This window comes from Bos grunniens, chromosome 26 (genome assembly GCF_055505025.1).
Source record: "Bos grunniens cultivar Pamir isolate PY7600 chromosome 26, Bosgru_T2T1.0, whole genome shotgun sequence".
Classification (NCBI taxonomy): domain Eukaryota; kingdom Metazoa; phylum Chordata; class Mammalia; order Artiodactyla; family Bovidae; genus Bos; species Bos grunniens.
Genome location: NC_141190.1, coordinates 29411955 through 29437840, shown reverse-complemented (window position 1 = coordinate 29437840; position 25886 = coordinate 29411955). Strand labels below are relative to the sequence as shown.

Genomic DNA, 25886 nt, shown 5'->3' with positions numbered 1-25886 from the left:
TATTTGTATACTCATTGAAAAGAGATAACTTATTTTGTTCCCCTAAAATAATATGAAAATACTGTTCTACTTGTTTGTATATCTTAATTTCTGTGTTATTTATCTACTTACACAAAGATTTTGTCTTTCCAGAAAGGTAAACACTGGACAAATAGCCTTCCTACTGCAAGCAAAAGTCATGGTGAACAGGAGTGTAAGGATGAAACAAACCTGAGAAAAATTAATGGCCATCTTTGAGAAATATGCTTCTCTTTACTTTGGATGGAAAGATACTCAAAAGATGTGAATGAGACAAAGAAGAACTTACTATGTAATTTTTTTTTTTTTTTATGAAAGAATAGGCTCCTTGCTGAGGGATCATCATTCCATCTCTTAGTTTCATGTCTTCCTTAATGTAACATAAATGCAGTCATGCAATATACAGCCTTTTGGGTCTGACTTCTTTCACTTAGAAAAATGCTTTCGAGGTTCATCTATGTTTTTGTATGAATTAATAGTCCATTCCTTTTTATTGCTGACTATATTCCATTGTATGGATATACGACAATTTGTTTATACATTACCCTGTTCAAGGCCAAAGGTGTTTCCAGGTTTTATGAATAAATCTACTATAAACTCTCTTCAGGGGATAGTTACAGAGATGGTAAATCTGTGTTGGATCTAGGAGACTAAATTGCAGCTCACCAAATAGAAATGATAAATGAGAGACTTAGAGGTTGGAAAACTAATGAATAAAAATAAAAGAAAAAGTTGAGTTTCAGCCCAGATTCTACCCCTTATTGTTGGGAAGGACATAGACTCAATCTCTTCGTCTGTGCAGGGCATTTGCAATAATCAAGGGGGATCAGCACATGAAACATCCTGTATGTGGAGACACTGTGCTGCGCTGGCCATCATAGTGACTGCAGCTGAATTCATCAAGCACTTTTGGAGCACACCCGGTATGCCAAGCACTGTGTTGGTAGATGTAATAAGAACAGACGACCCATTCCCAGATATAAGCCCAGTATTTTATGGGAGACAAAACTGCAAAAGGAAGAACACAGAGAGTATGATAGGAAGACAGCATATAGATATAAAGGACAGCCTCTATTGTGCACACTGGGCTGACTATGAGATGGAGATGTGTGCTGCAATACGTAGGTATCAATCCTTAGAGTTAGTGTGAGATACTAGAAAAAGAATAGACTTTGGGGTTAAAGAGAATAAGTCCACTACTATCATTTATGTGGCTAATAAATAAGTCAATAGTTTTGGGCAAGTCTCTTCACTTCTCAGAGCACAGGGATTTGCAATTATTAATCAATGTATAAAAATACTTGATACATTCACCCATTCATTCAACAAATATTAACATTATTTTTCATGCAATAGACTAGATAGACAAGGGGGAAATAAAACCATAAATACATGAAATGAATAATGAATTTTGGATGATGATAAATCATAAATGATGTAAATTTAATAGAGTGATGTGATAATGAGTGACAGAAGAAGAGACATTACAGTGGGTGGATGAAGAAATGTATTCAAAGAAGGGAATATTTTAGCTGAAATGTGAATGATGAAAAGGATCTGGTTGTGTTCAATGGACTGTTCCATAAACATAACAAAGGAACATTACAGAACCTGTGTTTTTAATTTTAAAAAGTAGGTTATCAATTGTCAGATCTGGGAGAGGTTAGAGATAATTACAACCTGTGATTATTTTATCTTTAAATCTGAGGCATGTATTAAAATGTGAATCCCAGGACTTTCCTGATGGTGTAGTGGATGAGAATCTTCCTGCCAATTAGGGGACATGGGTTCAATCCCTGATCTGGGAAGAGTCCACATGCAGCAGAGCAGCTAAGCCCTGTGCTCCATATAACTACTGAGTCGGAACTCTAGAGGTCGCAAGCTGCAAATTCCAAGCCTGAGTGCTGCCACTGCTGAAGCTCAGGTGCCTGGAGCCTGTGCTGTGCAACAAGAGAAGCCACCATAATGAGAAGCCTGTGAACCACGATGAAACAAGAGTAGCCCCTGCTCGCTGCATCTAGAGAAGGCCCAGGCAAAGCAATGAAGACTCAGTGCAACCAAAAATTAAATTAAAAATTTTTTTAAAAAAATGTGAATCCCAGGACTCCAACTCTACATTGCTCTCTTGCCCAACACAGAGCCAAATTCTAATTTCTAAGCTTGGCAAAAATATCCAAATCCAGCTTTCTATCTAAGGCATCATCCTGTTTGGATTCTAAAGAGTCAAATGCAGCCTTTATTTCTCTGCTGGCTTCCCTACTATCTAAAAAGACAAATCCTAAGAAAACACCATGGATTATTATTGATTGGATAGTTTAAAATAATCTCATCTTGAACCCTAGTTGAACCCTGCTTTGTGTCAATAATGTTACTATTAATATCATCAATTTAATCAAAGGGATTTGATTGATATGGTCCTTGTTATCTTATTATCAGATTGCTGCCCTAAAAGACTTGAGTCAGTTTATATTATTGCCAGCATTGGCTCTGGGTTCCAATAAACCCCAACCAGGAGTGAAAAAAAGTTTTCAGTCAAATTTTTAGCTTGAAAGAACAGATGCTTACCTTATTTGCATACTTCTACTTAATATCCAACTTCATTCTTTCATCTTCAAGACACTTAACAAAATCTTGAGATTTTGTTCTAATTGTCTTTTCTTAGGCTAAATTCTCCACTATCTTCCTCCCAGTGAGTGGGTTATAGAATTTTACCTGCAAATCTTTAATTCAGTGGCATGAAAAATTGTGAAGCTATATACTGAGAGGGTTAAATGCAGGTTTGAAGAGGGTTCCTACACTGTGGGCTTTTTCCTGGGCTGTGAGAGGGACTGTCCTTACGAAAATGCTCTCTGAGCGATCTCTCTGTCATCCTTTCCATCTTATTTCCATAAGTATGGAAAATGCTGTCATGTCAATATTCAGAGCAAGTTAACAAAAATGAAAAAGCCCCTAAAAGTTTTCAGCCCAAGGCAGCCAGTAGGGATGGAGGAGGATCCATTATCTCCCTTTTGCCTAGGGAATATAGGTGCTCTTTCAGGTCTTATATGAACTTTACTCGAGAGATGGGAAGGGGGAACCGAAATAAATGTTTTATTATGTTTAAAATTATAAAAAGGAATACACTGGTATGTAAAAAGTAAAACTTATTCCCCTTCCAAACAGTATCCAGGTTAAGTTTAATGTGTTTCTAACAGATTTACATTACATTCTTTAAAAAATGAAATAATACTATCATAAATTATTATAAGGTAATATAATGAACCAGTGCACTCAAGAACCTATCTTTGAAACATTTTGTTATATTTCAATTTTTTATTTGCTCATTAAAAATAAACTTACAATTAAGTTGGTTGAATTTTATAACAAAATTGGATCATACTGTTCATATTGTTCTTAATGTGGGTTTTGTTCAATAGTAACTCACTTTTTTGAATATATAGGATATTTTAAAAGAGAAATTTCCTTTATTTTTTAAAATTTATTTTTAATTGGCGGAAAATTGCTTTACAGTGTTTTGTTGGCTTCTGCTGTGTGTGTGTATGTGCCTGTGTGCATGTGTGAGTTGCTCAGTCATGTCTGACCCTTTGCGACCCCATGGACTGTAGCCCACTAAGCTCCTTTCCATGGAATTCTCCAGGCAAGAATACTGGAGTGGGTTGCCAGGCCCTTCTCCAGGGGATCTTCCCCACCCAGAGATCGAACCCAGTTCTCCTACCTTGCAGGCAGTTTCTTTACCATCCGAGCTACCAGGGAAGCCTGGCTTCTGCTGTACAACAGTGCAAATCAGCCATAATTATACATATATCACCTTGCCCTATTCTACTGCTCTAGGTCATCACAGAGTGCCAGGCTGAACTCCCAGTGTTACCCAGCAACTTCTCACTAAGTATCTATTTTACACATGGTAACATATATATATCGATGCTACTTTCTCCATCCGTTTCCCTCCCCTGCTGTGTCCACAAATCTATTCTCTGTGTCTGAGTCTCAAGTTTCTCAACCTAGGAGGCACATCATAAGCATTTTTTAGGAGCTTCAAAAGCAATACCTACACCCACACCTGGTAAGATTCTGATTCAATTAGCTGGGGAGGGTTAAAAGTCTCCAGATAAATCTAATGAGTTGCCGGGCTTGGAAACTATTGATGTGACTATGCCTCCTTTTTTTAAAAAAAAAATTACTGTTGAGTGTGCATGAGATACTATACTTTTCTACAACCTATTGATGGATATTTAGGTTAGGTTCAGTTTAACAGCATCTGGCATATTTATCTTTTCTCCCACAAGAACATATGTACACTGAGTCCTAATGCAACTATCTGACCAACAGCTTCTGACTGACAGGAGAAATGCTCCTCAAATTGTAGGACAATACATTTATTGACCCTGTTCACCTTGACTGGAAGCTAGTTTTGATCATTAGGAATCATGGTAGATTGTGTGAGCTTAGAGTTGATCCCAGGAGAAGGCAATGGCAACCCACTCCAGTACTCTTGCCTGGAAAAGCCCATGTACTGAGGAGCCTGGTAGGCTGCAGTCCATGGCGTTGCTAGAAGCCGGACACGACTGAGCGAATTCACTTTCACTTTTCACTTTCATGTGTTGGAGAAGGAAATGGCAACCCACTCCAGTGTTCTTGCCTGGAGAATCCCAGGGACGGGGGAGCCTGGTGGGCTGCCGTCTCCGGGGTCGCAGAGTCAGACACGACTGAAGCGACTTAGAAGCAGCAGCAGCAGCAGAGTTGATCCCAGAAAAGGCAAGTACCCACTGCAGGTGTGTCTACTCAGGGCCAAACTGCAGGTTACTTTACAGCAGGCCAGCACTCTCTGATGATTTGCGCTCATTTAAGCTCAGTACCACTGCACCTGGGTGCTCAGACTTTTCTAATAGCTCAATTGACTATTTGACTTGAGTGATAGCATCACCAGCTTTACTGCCTCGTGGATTTGATGTTTGGTTGCCTGCTTATGGCAGAGACATCTCATGGAAGATCGCAAGGAAGTAAGACGTGGGACAAAGAAATACTAGCTTCCTCAGTGTGCCCCTAGACATACGGTAAGAGAAAATACTGAATTTAACTGTTCATCCTTACCAAACTTCACACTGCATGCAAATGTGACCTGATGTGACCTTATTCTTTAAAATGTTTGCTGGTGCTCTAAAAACAAACAAAACCTCTGAAAGAAATGCAAAGGAAGGATGTTAAATTCAAATTTAGAAGAATGGAATTTGTATCTAGACTTTAGGTTTCTTGAAAGGCTAGTGCATGTAAATGATTTACTTGAAATGGAATATCAGTTGTATAAAGATAGGCTGAAAATGGTGGTGTTTTTTGAGTTTCTTTATTCTCTCTGTGCCCAGGGTCTTTCCTCTGCTGAGACTGCCTGGCACCAGGACTCTGGCTTTAAATTCCAGTCTGAGCTTCTTTTTGAGAAGGAAAGTAGTACTTCCTAGTACCATGGTCACAATTGCTGTGAAATATGTATTTGAGGCAAAATTCATCTGTCTCAATCCTGGGGAAGGCTTGAATCTGTTTGACTTTATTTTTTAACATGCATTTACTGAGTGCCTGATGTTAAACAAAGCAAGTATGATCGCCTCTTTCATAAAGCTAGCGGTCTGGAGGGAAAATGGATGGAAGCATTACAGAATATAATTCAGAAAAAAAAAAACAAACAAACCCAAAGACCTCCCCCCTTCTCCCTGTTTTTACTGTCCTCTCTCTGCTTCCTCCTCTGGCTTCCCTTGATTCCTTCCTCCCTCTCCCCACCCTACCCCCACCCTACCCCACCCTACCCAACCCCCACCCTATGAGGATGCAACTGGGGCTCCTAGAGAGAAAGTAACTGAGTCTGTGATAAAATGATGCATGTGTCCCTTTATATAACTGGACCAGGAAGTCTCACAAAACTTGCAAGAAAGAGGAAATATAATTGTCCTGAGTGGGAGACCAGCAACAAGGACAGGGGAATGAATGGTGGGTGAAGGAATGGACTAAACTAAGATGCAGGCTGGGAAGATGGCTGTGTGGGATGAGTGTGGAAGAATGCCAGATTCAGAGATGTGAAATAACAGGTCATGTACTTCATATAAAAAGTATACTTTTCAGTTCAGTTCAGTCACTCAGTTGTGTCCGACTTTGCGACCCCATGAACTGCAGCACGGCAGGCCTCCCTGTCCATCCCCAACTCCCAGAGTTCACCCGAACTCACGTCCATTGAGTTGATGATGCCATCCAATCATCTCATCCTCTGTCGTCCCCTTCTCCTCCTGCCCTCAATCTTTCCCAGCATCAGGGTCTTTTCAAATGAGTCAGCTCTTAGCATCAGGTGGCCAAAGTATTGGAGTTTCGGCTTCAACATCAGTCCTTCCAATGAATATTCAGGGCTGATTTCCTTTAGGATGGACTGGTTGGATCTCCTTGCAGTCCAAGGAACCCTCAAGAGTCTTTTCCAACAACACAGTTCAAAAGCATCAATTCTTCAGCACTCAGTATACTTTTAGGGTCCTAATTTTTTATTGAAGAAATGGAATGCAAGTTCATAATACAAACTGTCCTTGGTTATAGTGAGTACATGGCTCAATTCATGAGCTGAGGCTAAAAAAGAACCTTGAAGACAAATGAGTTGGCAAATGAGTCACTTCACAAAGGCCATCTGGGGTCACGACAGATGTTTTAAATTGTTGTAACAGCAAATTGTTCTGTCTCAGTCTCTCCTTGAGGCATTATTAGCAGTGGACCTCTGGTTAAAAGGGACATGTAGTGACCCTAGAGGGAGTGGATGGGTGCACAGGAGGAAGCAAACTTTTTTGTAAAGTGCTAGTTAATAAATATTTTAGGCTCTGTGGGCCAGATTGTCTCTGTCACAATTATTCAACTCTGCTGTTGTAGCCTGGAAGCAGCTATCATCTGGATGGCTGTGTTCCAATAAAGCTTTATTTATAAATACAGGTTAGGGGCCAGATCTGCCACAGGGCTGTCCTTTGTCACCTCTAACCTGGGAAGCACACACAGATCTGGGAAGCAAGAGAAGCACGTGTTAATTCCAGCTTTGCCACTATCTCTCTGAGGTGTGACTCCGGCATGTGACAGTGTGTCTCCATGTGTACTGCCTTTTCAAGGAAAATCATGAAAGTTTTTCCAGCTCTCTGGGTTATGGTGAGAATGATATGAAATCATTACTATGGATATTTTTTTTTGGGGGGGGGAGGTTTAAAAGCTGTATGCAATCCTAAGAAGATGATTTTTTATTGTTTGACTTCAGCATTAATGAGTAAGATTTCATACTAAATGGGAAAAACTGCTCCCTGTCTTCATCACCTCCCTGCCCCCCGCGAAGTCAGCAGCACACTTCCTTTCCTCCCGAGACTCTGTGCTCATGTCCCAACTTAGCTATGAAAGCACTAGCTTTTCCTTAAAGTCCCACAGCCGGTACTTAAATTCTCCTGCAGCTGAGCAAGGGGAGAACTAAGGTGTGGCCATGTGGCTCGCATGTGTGCCTCCCACCCACAGCCCATCTTTCCTGTTGACAGGAGCAGGCATTTTATCTGCTTTGATTGCAGCCATTGGGGTGGAGTGGTCAAACTGTGTTTAGAAATAAATGGTAAAAATAGCAGTTTATAGGGAAGCTTTTTAAAGATTCCATTTTCTTTGTTCTTAACGCTTCTCCAGCTCTGAGGGAGCAGCAAGGGGTCCATTATGTCTTGGAGAACTGGGCTGGGAGCTGCTGCTTCCAGACCCCAGCAAGCATTTGAAGTCAGGAGTCCTCTGCTCCTGGGGAGGTAGAGGGCTGTGTCTGAAAGGGTCCATGTTTCCAGCATGGTTCCATCACTTGCTCGTCATGGGGGAGAGGATGGGGAGTGCATTACTAGGATATAGGTAGGAGCCATTGTTTGCTGGAGAGCAAGCCTTTTCCCCTCTCAGGCCTCTGTTCCTAAAGAGAGGTTTGGAACCATAACATTGCTCCTCACTGCTCATGTTCCATTGCTGCTGCTTCTGGCCTCTGTGGGGAAGGAACTAAGATTCCATCTCTACTTCCTGGCAGAGACTGACCCCATCTCAAGGCCCCTGTGTGCAGGGGGAGAGAAAGGCAAGGTTGATGTGCCAACTCACCAGGACAAGGAACCCTGATGTACTCTTGAGGATCTGACAGGGTGGTCTTAGTCCCTCAGCCTCTCCTGGCTGGAGGCCTGAGTGGACAGGGGGCTGTCGGGGTGACCAAGCACTTGTCAGGGTCCTGACAAACTGTGAAAGGGCCTGAACATCTCATAGTTTCCCAGGACCTTGGCAAGCACTCAGGCCAGCGTCTGTTCCACAGTGGGTGTTCAATAAATATTTGCTGGTGGAAAAAGATGAATTCCCCTTTCAACAATCCTCACCTCAGTGGGAGGAGACCAAACTGTGCGGCCTGAAGTCCTGCAGAGGGCCATTCCCTGCCGGCCACAGAGTGCTGGCTAGGGCTGGGCCCTACTCTGTAGAAGTCCACATCTGCCGGGTAGCCACAGTCAGCTGCATTTCATCCATGATTTATGTCTTTCACTTATTCCTTCATTTGGAATTTGTTGAGTATTCATTGTTTCAGTGCTGGAGATTCATTAATTCATGAAATGGTTAACAGTCTGTACCCTCCTGGAATTTACATTCTAGTTCAACCAATCTGGACTCTTCCAAATTATGTGACCTCCATAAAGGCCGGCCTACAGGAAAGGATTTCTCCCTGTGCTGTGAGAGATTACCATTGGTTTTTTTTATCATTGAGGGTAACACAGCAAGTGATAATTCTCATTTCTAGTATGGGCGTGATACTGCTTTGCTTCATATAGCCCATTAGATTCAAATGGGACAAAATTCTATCCCATTAGATGTTTAAGATCAAAAAAAAAAATTATGCAAATTTAAAATATAGACATCACCCCATATATTTGTATTTAATCTTTGTTTCAAATAAATATTTCCCTCACACTCCCAGCCTCATTTAATACCTCCACCCATGGTTTTAAAACACCCTTAAGGCAACACCAGTGTCTAATTTTTTTTTTTGTTTGTTTGTTTTGTTTCTTTGTTTCCTCCAACAGCAAATAGTGCTGAAAGAGAGAAAAGGCCACCCAATCCAGGTTCTGTCATGAGTGGATGTCCCATCTTGGTAGAATCTGACATTATTCACCCTTGGGTTGCCTAGATTCCTGGTTCTCCTGGTAATTTTTCACTGGGAAATGTTTTTATTTTCTCCCACACCTCTGCTTACTTTTGTTTCCTACTCTTGATTTTCAGTTCCATTATAGTTCCTTTTTATTTTGATAAGGATGCTGCTTCATGAACATCATAGATTTTAGCCGACAGATCACTCTTTGCCCTCCCCTATTTGAGTACAAACCTATTTCCCAGTTAAATTAATTAGGTTCAACTTACAAAAGTTCATGAGGTCATAAGCTGTGTTACTGTGCCTAGTTAAATAGTCAGTTTTAAACAAAAAATGGCATCATACTCCAAAAGTATTTTATGTCTTCTTCCTACTCTATCCCCACTTACCAAAATATCATGGCCATTTTGTGGAATCACTAAAGCATATTTTATGTGGTTTTAAATTTATTTCATGAATTTGTTATGCCAAAACTAATATTGCAGCCTTTGAGTATGTAGGGTCTGTAATTTACTATTTTACATAAAGCAGTAATGAGAAATTTTAGTGCTGCAACATTGACTCTTGCCTAATATTTTTCTTAGGATGAAATGTGTAATTTGAATCTCTGGATCAAAAGGGGGACATAATTTTATTGAACTTTATTTTGGATACCTCTTGCTGAATTCTTTCTTCGAGTATCAATATTTAGAATCTTTTTTTTTTTCATGACATGATGGTTTAGCTTAGTTTTTAAATTATCTTAGTGGGAAAAAAAGCTTGTTGCATTTTGAAGTTGCTGAAAAAGTGTTGTACCAGACATGGTTAAGTGAAGAAACTTAGAGTAAACCTTAAAAACAGTTTTTATGGCTGCCGTAATTTGAGTTAACTCAAATGTGGACCATCCAATAGAGTAATTGTCTTGTCACCAATATTGTCCAAAGCAATCATTATTTCTTTTGAATCACATCAGATTCATTGACTGGATTGGGATCTTTTCTCTAATTTTTGAAAAACTAGCACCAGTATATATTTTAAAAGGCAGTGTGTTTGTCTGTGTATATAATTATATATGATGGATATTGATATTGTTATAGCTATAGCTACATACGGTGTTTCTCTTCCTGAATCTTCCTCTTTCTCTTGCAGTTCAATAGTCTTAGGAGGCAAGGGAAATTGAGTGTGTGTGTGTATTTCTTAAGAACTCATTCCATGATGACTTCTAGGAACTTCCCAATATCTTATTTGCCAGTGCTCCCCCTTTCCTTTTCTCTTCTTCCCTCCCTCCTGAGCTTTTTTTCATCCCCACTCCACTTCCTCCCTGCCTTGCTTAAGAAGTTGAATACCTCAGCTTAGTAGTTGACAGTAGATTTTGGCATGAACTTTGAAACAATCTGCACTCATAATTTTATGATTAGAGAACAATTGATTACAACTGATTGCTATGCATAACAGTGATATGTTGGGAAAAAAGAGCAAATTTAGGTTCTTGGAACATAATAAAGATAAAAAGATAAAGACAGGGATCTGAGAGAAACTTGGTTAACTTGAGCCTCATTCCTTAATATTGTAAAGTTGAAAAACATGGAAAGTTTAGTTTTTTTTTCTTTTGCTACAAGTGGGCATTGTAACCCTTTCTGTGCCCATTAGCCTTCGGTTGTTTACCCAATCCTGGGTTAGTAGGGGAGCAGAACTCTGTAAAATCCTGGTGCCATGGTAACTGTGGTCCCTTTTGAATCATCCAGCAATAGCATGCGGATCCTTTACAGAGCCAGGCAGACAAGCTACAGCAGTTAGGAGTAGGTCACTTTGTTCTGTTTATCTTTCATTTTTCAAACAGGGATTTGCATTGGCTAAGAATAAGAGTCAGGGAAGAAACAGCTTCCTCCATATCAAAGTCCCTTATTTAGAGGGGCAGACAAGGTCCCGGCAGGTCTTCTTTCTCCACTTACACTGAAGTGTAGGATTGCTTGCTCCTTGTTTAACTTTGGAGGCTACCCAGAGGAAGTCTACCCTGACACTGAGAATCATGTTGGCTAGAGCCCCAGCTGGTGGACAGGAAATGAGAGGGAGAGCTAAGTCTTTTGAGCCACCTCGATTTGCGAGTCTTCATTGTAGAATAACCTAGACTGTCCTTATTTTCAGAGACACACAGGGATGGGTGTGTGGGTGCGTGTGTGTAAGGGAGAAGAAAGATGGAAGGAGACATAGACAGGAGGGAGGAAGAGGGCTAGAGTCCCTCTTTTGGGTCTTTTGTTTTGAACTGAAGAAAAAATAAGCAACTTTAAATCTGTATTCTAAGATATTGGAAAATTTCAGCTGCATCACATTATTTAATTTATACAAAAACTAATTTATCATATCCTATGCAGAGCCTCATTTTGCAAAATAAGATTCTGAGACATGGTTTGGTTAAAGCACTCAATTAAGGTCTCACAGTAAGTAAGCAAAAACCCAAACCTAAGGCTACCAGTAAGGTTTACATTTTAATGGTTTGCATTTAAAACTGTATAACTTTTCTATGGCTTGAAGTTGTTTAAGTGATAATTGATCACCAACCTGATATTGGCTATTAAATCTTTGTATTTGGGGATTCTGATTGACCTGGAATAGAAACATTAGTTCTACTTGTCAGGCTCTGCTCTAGATATGGTAAAAACTAAGCAGATAAACAATTCCCAATGTATTTTCAAAGAGGGTGTATCTTTTCTCTGACAGAAAAGAGAAGATAAAAAGATAACAAAAAAAACTCTACAGTGGGATAAATTATAAATACCATAAGAAAAGAATATACAAAAGCCTATGAAAATCTAGAGCCATGAGGGATTTCTGCTGGAGAGTATGAACCGAAGTCCTTTTACATAGTATGAGTGTGAACAGTAAAAAATGCTCAGGAAAACTGAAACTCAGCATTAAAGAGTCTATAATATGACCTTAAGAATATATATTTTATCCAAAATGTTGTCATTAAATAAATGAATTTGGAGCACTTTGTTTGGAAGGCAAATTTCTAGATACATTGGTAGTAGAGGTTTGTGAAGATGAAATGAGGTGATGCTGGGAGATGAAAAGGGATAACGTTTTCAAAGAGTTCACTGCTAGGTCAATAAATTAGCAATGGCAGTACCAAAGCCCTGATGGCATTTCTCTGGAAACTTTTAAAATCCTGCCTACAGTTCTTTTTAATCACAGACGTGAAAATTAGCATCACTAGAAACTACAAACAGATGAAAGTGGACAGTACAGCTATGACTTAAAATATGGTCTGATCCTGGATTCTCTCCAAGTGCCTTCAAGAAGAAAAGGGGTTATCTTTTATCAGGAGCTATTTATGATTTCCAGAACATAATTGGCAATAATTTGAACCTTTTTCCAGAATCAAAAGCAAGAGGAACTCTTTATTTGACAGTTTGTCCTGTGAACGTAGCACAGTGAAGACAAATGATCACTTTTCAGTGCGGCAAAACTTTTGACGTTTATATTTGACTGGTGTTTGAATTTAACTTTCTGGTACTTCCCGGCCTAAGGCTTGTTCCGAACCTGGGTTGTCACTGCCAGGTAAGCCTTCTCCCTGGTGGACTTGTGGCATGCTGATTGTACTGATTCTCTCCTTTGTCCCCTTAATCCCCCTGTCTGCCCCTCACCAACATCTCAGACAAATCTGAAGAAAAGGAATTTTCTGAGTGGCTATGATTTTACCAGTCAGTCTGACAACTCTAGTGGGTTCCTGGAGACCACAATGGTGAGGTGGCTAAGGATGCCATAGAAAAGAATAAAAGCATCTGAAATAAAGCGTATGAAAACATTCACTGAAATTAACAGGGGAATTGGCTGTCTCCACTTATATAAATCATCTAAGTCTTGGCAAATAGTATTTGTTTTCTATTAAATAGTACTTACTTGTTCCATATTATAATTCTTGAGGTCAGTACCTTTACATTCTGCTTTGCCTTTGTGTGATTGCACTCATGTTTCTGTTACTTCTTTGTTAAATGAGAGTTATATGATGTCTGACTCATTCCTGATTTATATGTTCAAAGAAAAAAAGTATTTCAAATATTTTGGACATCACAGTGAGCAGGAATAAAGATATTAATAATTTAAGATTCTCTATTTTGGGGGGCTCCAAAATCATTGCAGATGGTGATTGCAGCCATGAAATTAAAAGACACTTATTCCTTGGAAGGAAAGTTATGAACAACCTAGACAGCATATTCAAAAGCAGAGACATTACTTTGCCAACAAGGGTCCATCTAGTAAAGGCTATGGTTTTTCCAGTGGTCATGTATGGATGTGAGAATTGGACTGTGAAGAAAGCTGAGTGCCGAAGAATTGATGCTTTTGAACTGTGGTGTTGGAAAAGACTCTTGAGAGTCCCTTGGACTGCAAGGAGATTCAACCAGTCCATTCTGAAGGAGATCAGTCCTGGGTGTTCATTGGAAGGACTGATGCTGAGGCTGAAACTCTAATACTTTGGCCACCTCATGCGAAGAGTTGACTCATTGGAAAAGACCCTGATACTGGGAGGGATTGGGGGCAGGAGGAGAAGGGGATGACAGAGGATGAGATGGCTGAATGGCACATGAGTTTAAGTAAAAACCAGGAGTTGGTGATGGACAGGGAGGCCTGGTGTGCTGTGATTCATGGGGTTGCAAAGAGTCTGACACGACTGAGTGACTGAACTGAACTGATCCTAGGGAAATACCAATATCCAACCAAAAACCATTCTATAGTTTGTGTTAATGGGAAAACAAATGTATCCCAGAGTGGGTTCCATAGGGGTTCCATATAGAAATAGATCCCATAAACAAATTATAAATAAATAAATTACATTTGGGAAACATTGGATTAAGACCTTTTTTGTTAATACTGTAGGATTACCAAAGGCTTTAATATGGTAATTTGCATTAAAATCCTCTGATTAATTTTTTCTAGGTCATCTTACAGGATGATTGTTCTGTGAAACCCACTGGAAATAGCTTGTTCAGATGGAATTTTTCTTACTGTTACATTAATATTAAAAAATAAGATCAAACATTATAGTTTGAAAATGACAGTTTTATCTTAATGGTTCCATCAGAGAGATTTTTGAATCAAAGGTAGCTTACTGCCCAACAGTCATTCTTTATTTTTTCCCCAAAATTATTTTCTAACAGACTTTGGCTTTTTTTAGGGGATGTGGTTTTAATTCTCTTACCTTTTGCTGGATATTTATTTTCTAAGTTTCTTACATTTAAGCCTATCCAAGTAACTAATTCTGGAGAAAGAAAAATGAGAAACTTATTAAGAGGTTTCTGGGAAATATTGCAATTTCTAGTAGGAAGGAAAATATGAAGGAAGACCTCTTAGACGTCAATACTTCCCCCACCTTCTTGCCTTGAATGTCTTTGGCATTGTGTGAAGTGTTATCTTGGGAAGGTAAAAAAAAAAATCCAATGAGTAGAAAACTGAATTTTAGTTTGTTGATAGTCACAACACTACTGCACTAATTCTGGAATCACCTTCCTCCAAATGGTATGTTGTACAAATGATCAATGTCCTTAGGTTTATGGAGCTACTCAACTACTTTCCTGTGACTTTTAGTTGAAAACACCCTAATACTAATTTTCTTTTGTTCTTAATTGTAACTACTACTCTCTAGTTCATTTCTTAAATTTATGCTCCTCAGGTTGAAAGTGTTTCAAAGAAGCAAAGATCTTTCCTTGAAAATGTTTTTATAAGTGCCTGAGTTTGGTTTGTTTTCATTTTTCAATTCAAACTGAAGAGTGTTTTAAGAGTATTCTCCTTCCACCCTATGTTCCCTAAGATTTTTCAGGTTGGTGTTTGTCCCATTCCCTCACAAGAAACAGACAAAAGAAAAAATTTTGATGGCATACACTATACGGGTCTAGCTAATTAACCAGAGCAAATATTCATTTTATAATATTATAATAGTACAGTAATTACTGCTACATTAAGTTGTAAGCATCTTCCTGCACTTCACATAGAATTTGAGTAGCAAAGACTACGGAGAAGGCAATGGCACCCCACTCCAGTACTCTTTCCTGGAAAGTCCCATGGACGGAGGAGCCTGGTGGGCCACAGTCCATGGGGTCGCTAAGAGTCGGACCACACTCAGCGACTTCACTTTCACTTTTCACTTTCATGCATTGGAGAAGGAAATGGTAACCCACTCCAGTGTTCTTGCCTGGAGAATCCCAGGGATGGGGGAGCCTTGTGGGCTGCCGTCCATGGGGTCGCACAGAGTTGGACACGACTGAAGTGACTTAGCAGCAGCAGCAAAGACTAAGCTTGCATGGAGCTTTTGAGGAACACATCCACTGAATTGGTTGAGGTTTGCCCTTTATTCTCTGTGCTGTTGCTGTCTTTCCTAATAGCTGGGCAGCCAGTTTGCAAGAGGGTTGTCAGGAACTGGGTTGTACTTTCCCCAGGTCTTGAGGGAATCACTACATAATGATGTATAATTTAGGATTCAGGGAATGCAAACTGAGATAAACTAAAAAGCAATTGTAGACGACTTAGGATCTCTTAATTTATGGCCCTTTTGTGCATAGTGGATAATGCATCCTTTGTCACCTCCTACTCAAATTAAGTAACATTCATATTCCCAACACTACACCTGGCACAAGATTGTCTTATCCTAATTAATACACCTTGAAAGAACCTGGAGTGGCCATATTTGCTTTATAAGAATATGAAAAGCTAGGAAAATATAAGCAGAAACATGGGTAAATTTTTTCTACCAATCTACCTGCTATGCAGTGGTATATCTATTGTTTTTGACAACAGAATGCATCATTTTTGATAGGCCCCTCATCTATGTAACAAAATTATTTTATTAATGATTATATAAAATGAGCAATAAAAATAGTGACCCAAATACAGAGTGAATTTCTTCATTTATCAAGTTTTATATGTATAATCATAATAGTAAAAAAAAATTATACTACAGAAAGTAAGTAGCTCAGACAGTAAAGAATCTACCTGCAATGCAGGAGACCCGGGTGCAATCCCTGGGTCCAGAAGATCCTCTGGAGAAGGGAATGGCAATCCTCTCCAGTATTCTTGCCTGGAGAATCCCATGGACAGAGGAGCCTGGCAGTTTACAGCCCATGGGGTCACAAAGAGTCGGACACAACTGAGTGACTACCACTACCACTACTACTACAGAAAGTAAAAAGAAATTAATGCTTTGCAATGACATTAATGTATTTTTTTAAAAAGCTTTCATCTGTGTATGAATGTGTGATAACACTGAATAAAAACATTAGTTTGTTTTTTCAAGATTTGACTTCTGCAGATTTGTTAATGACCATATAAAGTTATTTTTCCTTTGTATATCCTTGTTCAATAGTCTATAATTCCATTTGGTACTTGACTTTGCTGCGCGTGTGTGCTCAGTCACGTCCAACTCTTTGTGACTTCATGGACTATAGCCCACCAGGCTCTTCTGTCCATGGGGATTTTTTTGGGCAAGAATACTGTAGTGGGTTGTCATTTCCTTCTCCAGGGGATCTTCCCCATCCCGGGATCCAACCTGCATTTCTGCAGTCTCCTGTGTTGGTAGGTGGATTCTTTACCACTCAGCCACCTCGGAATCACCTTTACTCCGTAACTGGGTTCAGTCACACATGTTGTGCAGATAATTTTAACAACACATTGCTCTCTCAAGGCTGTATTCTGGAAAAGAGCTCCCTCTCTGGGAACAACGGGCAGGCTGTATATTCCTAGGACAGAGGAGAGGCTGAGGAGCCTCTAATTGTCCAGGTCTAGCCCTTTGGTCAGAGAAGGCAATGGCACCCCACTCCAGTACTCTTGCCTGGAAAATCCCATGGACGGAGGAGCCTGGTGGGCTGCAGTCCATGGGGTCGGGAAGAGTCAGACACAGCTGAGAGACTTCACTTTCACTTTTCACTTTCATGCATTGGAGAAAGAAATGGCAACCCACTCCAGTGTTCTTGTCTGGAGAATCCCAGGGACGGGGGAGCTTGGTGGGTTGCCGTCTCTGGGGTCGCACAGAGTCGGACATGACTGAAGCGACTTAGCAGCAGCAGCAGCCCTTCGGTCAACTAGAGATCACATCGTCTTGATCCTTTTTGTTGTTCAGTCAAGTCGAACTCTTTGCGAACCCATTGATGATCTCCTTTAAAATGTGACATTTGCTTTCCTTCATCTCTGCAAATCCTACACCATTGCTTCTCAAAGCTAGTTTTCCGATACTAAGTCATAGCTTGTTCTTTCTTATTGCCAATAGCCACATGTGGAAATGCATGTGGTGATGATGGTGAGTGTGAAGAGTACAAGAAATAAACAAGACCATGGGTCAGATAAAAAGCTGTTGAATACATGTGCTAGCAGAATTGCTTTAGCAGTTTATGATGCTAACTTTTAGTGACAACATTATTTAAGTAATCCAATATTATTCGAACTTCTATAACTTTGAATTGTTTTTTGAGAAGCTTATTTATTTTTGGCTTGTTTCATTTTCTTCCTAATTCTTAGCAAAGATTCAACTTCACCATAAGATAAGGGCCTCTGCCATTTATTAACCCTTAGACTTCCCTGGTGGCTCAGACGGTAAAGCGTCTGCCTACAAGGCGGGAGACCGGGGTTTGATCCCTGGGTCGGGAAGATCTCCTGGAGAAGGAAATGGCAACCCATTTCAGTATTCTTGCCTGGAAAATTCCATGGATGGAGGAGCCTGGTAGGCTACAGTCCATGGGGTTGCAAGGAGTCGGACATGACTGAGCGACTTCAATGTCAATGTCCACCACATAAACCCATCACTAAGTTGAAAGTCAATGCAGTGCTGTAGGCTAGAACACAATTTCTTTTTAGTGACTGGATTTGCATAATAATACCAATAAACATTTACAGGTTATAAATTATGAAATGAGAGAAAAAGGGAAGAGGAGTCCTTCTTATTTCCCAAGGGAGAAGAAAATTATTTTGATCCTTTTATTGATAAATCTATTGTAGATCTAGAAGCAGAGTTTATTCAGCAAAAGGTACACAAAGGCAATAAGTTTCTTTTTTTATGTTGCCAAATAGGCTTTGTCAAGACATTTTAGAAAATTGAGAGCAGCTTGCTATACTAAAAAGAATAACAGATAAGGGAATTATTCCTGACCTCTTCTTGTGGCTCCATCATTGATGAGTTCAGTTCAGTTGCTCAGTCGTGTCCAACTCTTTGTGACCCATGAATCCCAGCATGCCAGGCCTCCCTGTCAATCATCATCTCCCAGAGTTCACTCAAACTCATGTCCATCGAGTCAGTGATGCCATCCAGCCATCTCATCCTTTGTCGTCCCCTTCTCCTCCTGCCCCCAATCCCTCCCAGCATCAGAGTCTTTTCCAATGAGTCAACTCTTCACATGAGGTGGCCAAAGTACTGGAGTTTCAGCTTTAGCATCATTCCTTCCAAAGAACACCTAGGGATGATCTCCTTTAGGATGGACTGGTTGGATCTCCTTGCAGTCCAAGGGACTCTCAAGAGTCTTCTCCAACACCACAGTTCAAAAGCATCAACTCTTTGGTGCTCAGCTTTCTTCATAGTCCAACTCTCACATCCATACATGACCACTGGAAAAACCATAGCCTTGACTAGACGGACCTTTGTTGGCAAAGTAATGTCTCTGCTTTTGAATATGCTGTCTAGGTTGTTCATAACTTTCCTTCCAAGGAGTAAGCGTCTTTTAATTTCATGGCTGCAGTCACCATCTGCAGTGATTTTGGAGCCCCCCCAAAAAAGTCTGACACTATTTCCACTGTTTCCCCATCTATTTGTCATGAAGTGATGGGACCAGATGCCATGATCTTAGTTTTCTGAATGTTGAGCTTTAAGCCAACTTTTTCACTCTCCATTTTCACTTTCCTCAAGAGGCTTTTTAGTTCTTCTTCACTTTCTGCCATAAGGGTGGTGTCATCTGCATATCTGAGGTTATTGATATTTCTCCCAGCAATCTTGATTCCAGCTTGTGCTTCTTCCAGCCCAGCGTTTCTCATGATGTACTCTGCATAGAAATTAAATAAGCAGGGTGACAATATACAGCCTTGACGTACTCCTTTTCCTATTTGGAACCAGTCTGTTGTTCCATGTCCAGTTCTAACTGTTGGCTTCCTGATCTGCATATAGGTTTCTCAAGGGGCAGGTCAGGTGGTCTGGTATTCCCATCTCTTTCAGAATTTTCCACAGTTTATTGTGATCCACCCAGTCAAAGGCTTTGGCATAGTCAATAAAGGAGAGATAGATGTTTTTCTGGAACTCTCTTGTTTTTTCGACGATCCAGCGGATGTTGGCAATTTGATCTCTGGTTCCTCTGCCTTTTCTAAAACCAACTTGAACATCTGGAAGTTCACGGTTCACATATTGCTGAAGCCTGCCTGGAGAATTTTGAGCATTACTTTACTAGTGTGTGAGATGAGTACAATTGTGGGGTAGTTTGAGTGTTCTTTGGCATTGCCCTTCTTTGGGATTGGAATGAAAACTGACCTTTTCCAGTCCTGTGGCCACTGCTGAGTTTTCCAAATTTGCTGGCATATTGAGTGCAGCACTTTCACAGCAGCATCTTTCAGGATTTGAAATAGCTCAACTGGAATGCCATCACCTCCACTAGCTTTGTTCATAGTGATGCTTCCTAAGGCCAACTTGACTTCACATTCCAGGATGTCTGGCTCTAGGTGAGTGATCATAACATCGTGATTATCTTGGTTGTGAAGATCTTTTTTGTACAGTTCTTCTGTGTATTCTTGCCACCTCTTCTTAATATCTTCTGCTTCTGTTAGGTCCATACCTTTTTTGTCCTTTATCGAGCCCATCTTTGCATGAAATGTTCCCTTGGTATCTCTAATTTCCTTGAAGAGGTCTCTAGTCTTTCCCATTCTGTTTTTTTCCTCTCTTTCTTTGCATTGATCGCTGAGGAAGGCTTTCTTATCTCTCCTTGCTATTCTTTGGAACTTTGCATTCAGATGCTTATATCTTTCCTTTTCTCTTTTGCTTTTTGCTTCTCTTCTTTTCACAGCTATTTGTAAGGCCTCCCCAGACAGCCATTTTGCTTTTTTGCATTTCCTTTCCATGGGGATGGTCTTGATCCCTGTCTCCTGTATAATGTCACGAACCTCAGTCCATAGTTCTGTGACCAAATCACCTTCTATCACTGAAAACTAGTTTCTCAGGATTATATGTGAGATCCAGACTGGAAAGTTTTCAATCTTTTTCAGATCAACATTCTATGATATGTCTGTCTTGTCTTAAAAATCCCCAAACAAGGCATACTTCAATTTTTGTAGTTTGTGAGAAGCTTGTGTATTCCTAAGTAGCTTAGGATATGAGCTAAAAGGGAGATGCTAGATAAGGGAGAATTTGAAGGAACCCCCATCTGTGCTACTTACTCAGCTGCTCTATCATGTCCTTGGTGTATGGAGAATGGGTGGTATATTGGTTAAGCACACGGGTGCTGGAATCCTACGTCTAAGCTGGAATTCAGGTTTTTCATTTACACATCATCTGACCTTGGATGTGTTATTTGACCTCTTGGGCTTAGGTTTTCTCAGTGAAATTGGGATAACTAATATACCTGTCACATGAGGTAGTTGATATAAATGGAGAGAATCCATAGGAATAGCATGTTTCTCATGCTTTTCATGAATATTTTGTTTTCAGAACATCTTGTGGTGCTAACTGTGCTTATGCCACAAAGCTTCCCTTTGATTCTTTGTGTTGACTTCAGTCAAGAGAGCTCTATGAGTTACTCTTTCAGTTTGACAAGTTGTTAAACACAGTAATATATTCCTTTATGGTACGAATACTTATGCAGCATTTTAAGCTGTGATCCTCACAGCTTAAAGCAATAGTGGAACTGAGGAATGTCTATAAATCCAGTTTCCTTTTGCCTAATTAAAGCAAATCTGTCTGTGTGATTTCATGTTTGTGGGTGGCATAAATCAAATGTTCAGTACCATGTGAGATTCAGAGATGATAGAAGGGATATGTGGACAAGTGGACACTAGACAGGCTGTCCCTCTCTTACAGGGATTCTGGGATGTTCACTGAAAAAAAGGATACAACCTGAACATGTAAACAGGGCTGAATCCTAGAAGAAAGCAGATTTTGATTTGTGCAAAAGTATTTTTTAGGTTGAAAGGGTCCCTGCCTCCTAGGGTTAAACATCTGCCGGGCTTTCCCCCCACCCCTATTTTAAAATACTATTTTAAATCCCTATTTTTCCCCCCAATTTTTAAATCTTATCTCTCTCCTGTCCTTAAATCCCCATTCTTCAAGGCTATCAATTCTGTTTCATTTACTGCCCTTCCTCTTTTCATTACTATGTAAAGAATGCTCCAAAACATGCATTTAAATTTTTATGTACTACTTGTTTTATTATACTAATAAATTCTCTTTTTGTTTGCCAATGGCCTGTAGTGGATATGAGAGTTTGTATGTAAATTAAGAAAACACTTTGTCATTTTCATGATACAGAGCTGTATATATAAGAGCTAACAATTGCTGGTTGAAAGAGAAGGCGAGCTGGGAAGTGAGTTTCTCTTCAGTTATTTTTGTAGGTCAGTCCTCCAGGGTTGCTGTCTCCTAGGCTCCAGTGTGGTGGAGTACCTCAGCGCTCCAGCAGAAAGAGGGGCATCTCTTCCTTTCTACACGGTTCCTCTTTCCTACCCAACCATGATACAGATAAAGACTCATATAGTTGAAGCAGTTCAGGTTCTGTGAAGAAATGCAGCCTTTTCACAGGTAGGGTGGTTTTGAAACCTGGTTTGAAACCTATTGATTTTAATAAGGTCAGGTTAAAAATTATTGTCTGGGCCTCATACAAGAAAAGAATGATTAATAAAAAAAAGTGGTAGAAATAGGGTTTTCTCATCAGAATGGTTTTAAAAGTATACACGTTATCTGCTTTGCATTCAAGTCCTAAGAAACTTGCTTTCCTAAGGATTTGTTTGATAGCAACACAGCAATTTAGGAGCACTGCTGCACTGAGTAGAAATTTCTCAATCCTTTCCTTTGTTAAACACACAAAAAGTCAGACATATGCATAGAGTTTCAAAGATAGTTTCACTGACAGACAGACTTACTTGGAGACATGCATGTATAGCCCCAGAAATACCGTGAGATACACAGTCATATTCCAGGATGCCCACTGGCACAGGCACGGAGAATAGACATACATATTCACAACACAAGTGCGCAGATACACATACACACTCACAACATAGGTGCACACACACAGACATAAAGGTATACACAGATAGATATAGGAATGCAGATACACACAGCACAAAGACAAACACAGGTACAGATGCACACACGAAGACTTGTGTAAACACAGCTGTAAGCACGTAGAGTTGCCCATAATAAAAATATCCAAGGGTTCACATATAGAATCATCTTTATAGTGATACAGAGAGACCAGTCAGGAAGCCATAAACTCACATAAATAGAGAGAGACAGCCAAACTGACCTTGGAAGATTTTTCCTGTTGGCTCTGAACAAGGTCATGGAATATCATGGGATCATCTGCTGCCTCTCTCTGGAAATGATTTGGCCCAACTCAATGCAAGCTCATGGATCCCTCACTGAGATGGGTGTCATAGAAGCTAGGGTGGCAACTGTAGCCTCAAAGGAGGAAAATACTCAACATATCAATAAAAAATGAAATTGCATTATTTTATTTTTTTTTATTTTATAACTTTATAATATTGTATTGGTTTTTCCATATATCAAAATGAATTGTCCCACACAGGATTGAGTGCGAAGGGACATATGAATAGCAGACTAAGAAACCCCCAAAATGATAATTAACAATATCTTTGAGTGGCATCATACATTACCCATTTGTTTTCATTCCTTAAGCTCATTTTATTGTACCTATATTTATAGGTAGCTTTATAGGTTTGATTTTTAATCTTACCTACTCTTCTGAGCAACTCAATTAGATAGGTGGATTTATTATCTTCATATTATACTTTGAGATTGAAACTGACATTATGATTATTCTTAACTTATAGATTAAAAAAAAAATCATTCAGAGAGATGAAGTACCCTATTCAAGGATATCCCAGGAAAAACTCAATTCCTAGTTCAGAGTCAGTTTCACCATTACAATGAGCTGTATACAACTTGATAAGTTATAATAGGAGAGAGATAACTTAGATACTAAACCTAGCTCTAGACATAAAACATCAGTATGCATGCTTCGGTGACTTAAAATCAAGTTTTAAACCCCTAGAAGACAATAGCATGCTTAGTTACTCAGTCATGTCCAACTCTTTGTGACCTCAAGGACAGTAGCCCACTAGGTTCCTCTATTCATGGAATTCTCCAGGCAAGAATACTGGAGTGGGTAGCCATTCTCTTCTTCAGAGGATCTTCCTGACCCAGGAATCTAACCTGAGTCTCCTGCATTGCAGGCAGATTCTTTACCATCTGAACCACCAGGGAAGCCCAAGAAAACAATAGGTGAGCGCATACCAAAATATGTGCAACTACGTTTGGTCACATGGATATTTGGAATTGTCTTTTAAATCTCTCCTTTATGTTGGACTCTAGGGGATAGCTGTGTGCTCAAAGGCTTGGTTGTAAGAACTTCTGCCAACCAGCCTGCGAGTATGGATTTATTGAGCCATTATCGTGTGCTTTTCTCAGAGGCTGAATCTGTGGTAGATACAAATGAGAATCTCTCTACTTGAATAGCTTCAGTTTTTATTTAAGAGACAAGTAGTGATTAGAAATTATAGAATGATTAGACAAAGATAAATCAAAGATGACAGGTTGAGGCTAAAGAGATTAATTCAGAATACAGATAAATTTTATTGATTTTAATTTAAGTGAATTGCTTTAAATTAAATGGAATCACTTTATAACATATAAAAATAAAGATTTTTAGAACAGAAATACAGATTCCTAATGATATTTTTATTTTTGTACTTTCAAATGATTAGCACATCTGGGTTTATGTTCCCATGTGGCTAAGATTGTTAGGAACTGCTCTGGTCTCCATATTTTCTATTGACCTAGTTTGGTTCCACTTCACCCATTTGGGTTACCTTTCTGGCACTACTGGTCTATGGGTTTACCATCTCTAATTAAGAAGTAATGAAGTCCAGACCCAGTGACTGATGTCTTGGGAGTTGAGGGAAGAGAAGGTCAGTGAGGTCTGAAATAGTCAAGGGAGGTCTCACAAGGAAGTGGGAACTAAATCCTCTTGTAGAAGATTGAGGACTTAGACAAGGGAAGGGGTATATGCAGGGTCCTTGAGAGCAGAGTTCCTGAGAACATGCAGAAAAAACTGAATGAAATTTAAGTTCCAGATGGATTAAAGTTTTCCAAATGGAAATCAACATTTGAAACTTTAAGGAGACAATATTAGAATTTGGAAAGATGTTTTCCCTCTACTCAGAAAAATCACAAATAAAAAATTATGTTTGATGTTTCCTAAAAGTAAAAAAAAAAAAAACTGATCCAGTGTATTATGTGGGTTTTTATGTGTTGGATATAAATTTACATAATAGACCTAAATTATATTTTCACATAATATTCGATATTAAATTTCATATACACATCGTATGGCCCTTAAAAAAACTGTAAGGGGCACAATATTAAAATGTCTTTCAGAAAAGCTGATTCTGTGATGGGCAAAACTAATGTAATTCAAATACATATCCTTATGTAGTAGCTGATTTTGATCTATAATGAAATGTAAGTGCTGAGGAAAAAATATTTTGATCCAAAAATAAATCACAGATTTAGAATACAGTGGATTCCTTATATTGAATGAAATTGGCAAATAATTATATGATGTACAGAGAATTCCTACATATCAATATGAAAAAGGCAGGTTGATGAAGAGGCACAAAGTAGTGAAAATACCATTCAAGGAAAAGGAAACAAATAGTAAAGTTATGAAAGCATACTCATCTCAAACTAATGTTGCTGTTGTTCAGTCACTAAGTTGTGTCCAACTCTTTGTGACACCAGGCTTCCCTGTCCTTTACTATCTCCAGGAGTTTGCTCAAACTCATGTCCATTGAGTCAGTGATGCCATTCAACCATCTCAGAATTTGCCTGCAGTGTAAGAGCTCTGGGTTAGATCCCTGGGTTGGGAAGATCCCCTGGAGAAGGGAATGGCTACACATTCCAGTATTCTTGCTAGAGAATTCTATGGACAAAGGAGCCTGGCAGGCTACAGTCTATGGGCTGCAAAGAGTCAGAGATGACTGAGTGACTAACTTAAACTAATAGGATTATATAAATTGAAACACCAGTGAAATGTCATTCTGTAATAATTGTCGTTTTAAAATTCCAGACAGTTAGCAAGGATAGGATGTGAAAAGACGGTAACTCTTACAGGCTGCTGGTAGGAATGTAAATTGGTAAAATCCTTTTGAACTTTTGCATGTTTTATAAAGTTGGACATTCATTATAAACATTTGCACAAGGAATCATGTATGTGTGTGTGTATACACAAATCTCCTAGAGAAATTAGTTCATATTTACACAAGGAATCATTTGGATTCAATGTAGAACTGCATGTAAAACCCAAAATAATTAGAATTTAATGTTCCTCAGCAAGACAATAGCTAAATAATTGGTGGCAGACACATTCGAGGGGAAAAAAAAAACAACCTATACCATAGTGAAACTGAATGGGCTAGTACTACATAGCTTAACTTACCAAATGAAAATCAAGGTTAGGAGAAAAAAATCAGTTCCAAACAATATATATTGTGTGTACTATTT

The 25886-nt window shown here is 39.4% G+C and overlaps 1 protein-coding gene across 1 annotated transcript in view; it reads left to right on the top strand.

Annotated features, from left to right (window-relative positions):
- Positions 1–25886, top strand: part of LOC147344300 (uncharacterized) — a 569611-nt gene that overhangs the window by 497760 nt on the left and 45965 nt on the right. Inside the window, exon 10 of the mRNA XM_086379320.1 lies at positions 133–5072. The gene's annotated coding sequence lies outside the window, so the exon portion shown is untranslated. The remainder of the gene's footprint in view (positions 1–132; positions 5073–25886) is intronic.